The sequence below is a fragment of the Nannobrachium achirus genome (assembly GCF_963921795.1).
Source record: "Nannobrachium achirus genome assembly, chromosome: 10".
NCBI lineage: Eukaryota > Metazoa > Chordata > Actinopteri > Myctophiformes > Myctophidae > Nannobrachium > Nannobrachium achirus.
Window position 1 is genome coordinate 65,738,237 of NC_137819.1, and position 2,500 is coordinate 65,740,736.

Here is a 2,500-nt window from a genome sequence, read left to right on the forward strand (position 1 = left end):
TGTGAACATTACAGCATTACTGTATGTCCTAATCTGCTCTACATTGTGTTTGTTTACAGCAGGTTTCCAGAGCTCAAGGGTGCTTTGCAGAAATAAAGGCACTCCAGATGAAACACAGTGAATATTAACTGGTCACTTCAGGACTGACAATAACACAAGTTATATTCTATAAACATTGAACGTAGAACAAGGACGCCAGCACTCACTTTAGAATGAATTCTTCCTGTTTGTTATAAGGTATTAAAGGGATAATTCACTTTCAAAAAACTTTTGATAATTTTGTCGTCTAATCAGGCTTTCATGAACACCCTGAACAGATTTTAATTTGCTTGATTCAATATTTAGATATTTGATGTAAATGTTACCAGGCCCAAGGCCCCTCTCCCCACACACACCCATTGTAACTTCAAACTTCATTTTAACCATGATAGATTAATTAAAAACACCCATTATTTTTTTCTGGTGACTCATAATATCCTCCTAATACGTGAGCACGCTGTGTTTTTTCGATAACATTTTTCATTTATTTTTAATAATATTTTTTTTTGTATTTCATTTTTTCCATTTTCCCAAATAATAATTTTAAAATAATGAAAAATAAATGAAAAAAAGTTAAGGATAAAACACGGCCTGCTCACGTATTAGGAGGGTATTATGAGTCACCAGAAAAAATAATGGGTGTTTTTAATGAATCTATCATGGTTAAAATGGAGTTTGAAGTTACAATGGCCCAGCCAGCACGCCCACATGGGTCCCGCATGGGTACAGGGTGGGCTTCCCTACATGGGCCCCATGTGGGAATGTCCGCGGTTTCCACAAGGGTCCCTCGTGGGTTAGCCCACGTGGGCTCTGTGTGGGTTCTACATGGGCCCTGGGTGGGTCCCACCTCGGCTAATTTATATGGGACCCAGGTGGGAACCACTTGGGCTAGCCCACGTGGGCTCAACGTGGGTTCTACGTGGGTGCTGGGTGGGCCCCACCTCGGCAAATTTATATGGGACCCATGTGGGAACCGCCTGGGCTAGCCCACGTGGGTTCTATGTGGGAATGTCCGCGGTTTCCACAAGGGTCCCTCGTGGGTTAGCCCACGTGGGCTCTGTGTGGGTTCTATATGGGCCCTGGGTGGGCCCCACCTCGGCTAATTTATATGGGACCCAGGTGGGAACCACTTGGGCTAGCCCACGTGGGTTCAACGTGGGTTCTACATGGGTCCTGGGTGGGCCCCACCTCGGCAAATTTATATGGGACCCAAGTGGGAACCACTTGGGCTAGCCCACGTGGGATCAACGTGGGTTCTGCAGGGGCCCTGGGTGGGCCCCACATCGGCAAATTTATATGGGACCCAAGTGGGAACCACTTGGGCTAGCCCACGTGGGCTCTGGGTGGGTTCTGCATGGGTCCTGGGTGGGCCCCACCTCGGCAAATGTATATGGGACCCAGGTGGGAGCCGCTTGGGCTAGCCTGTGTGGGCTCTAGGTGGGTTCTACATGGGCCCTGGTTGGGCCCCACCTAGGCAATTCTATGCGGGAACCATAGGGGATAAACGTGGGATCCAAGTGGGCTCAACCTTGCTCCTAGGAAGATTTTAATGGTAGACTAAAACAGTGTTTGACATGAACTGTGTTAATTATTGAAACACCTAAAATACATTTTGGATGAAATAGACAATATACTGTATATTTGACAACGTTTATTACAAAAATAAACAAGATAATACAATACAATATAAATAAAGATAGCAGCAGCATGAAGGCAAACAGATCAAATGTGCAAGTGTACATACAGTACATTTAAAAAAAAACACTTGAAATGCAAAAAGAGATATTCCCATAATGCTCCACAGACTGCTAACAGAACAAAATAAAGGATTAAAAAATGTCCAAAAACATAAATTGTGTAAGAGGTGCATCAAAATCTTGAATTTTGTAACAAAACTGTTTTAGGGCATAGGTTTTCTGGAATCCACTGTTCATTCATGTTGCATTCATCAATCTGGGTCTGCTGTGCTTGTGGGTGTTTTTTTTTAGCCAACCACAGGGGGGAGAGAGAGAGAGTTTGTCTAATGGGGTGGCACATCATCCAGATCTTTTTCTGTTGTATGTCCTTACACTCCGTTGCAGCAATCCAGTCGAGTGTGTCATTGTCTAGGTCATGATCATTCTCGGCCACGATCACCATTCAGTGGCTGGTATATAGGGCAGCTGGTCATCACATGCTACACAGTCTGTGATGGATCCTGTGCTGCACTGAAACGTCCCACACCTGTCCTCAGGTGATTGAGGGTTGTCCACTCCTTACGGGGGAGGTGCTGGTCAGGAACATCTGTGAGATCCTTGATGAATTGGTGAAGCCTGGATGGTTCTGCTGCGTTCCACTGGTCTGTCCATCTTGCCTTCACCCAGGAAGCCTTAACCTTAGATATCTCCGACATGGCAATTCCTGAGTTTATGGCAAAAGTCAAAGAAAGGATTAGCCACAAGATATGAATGTAAAGTAGTCA

The 2,500-nt window shown here is 45.0% G+C and overlaps 1 long non-coding RNA gene across 1 annotated transcript in view; it reads right to left on the reverse strand.

Moving 5' to 3' along the window:
- Positions 1-2,112: 2,112 nt before the first annotated feature.
- LOC308292477 overlaps positions 2,113-2,500 on the reverse strand; it is a 2,038-nt gene continuing 1,650 nt past the window's right edge. Inside the window, exon 3 of the long non-coding RNA XR_013962405.1 lies at positions 2,113-2,439. This is a non-coding gene — a long non-coding RNA (uncharacterized lncRNA). The remainder of the gene's footprint in view (positions 2,440-2,500) is intronic.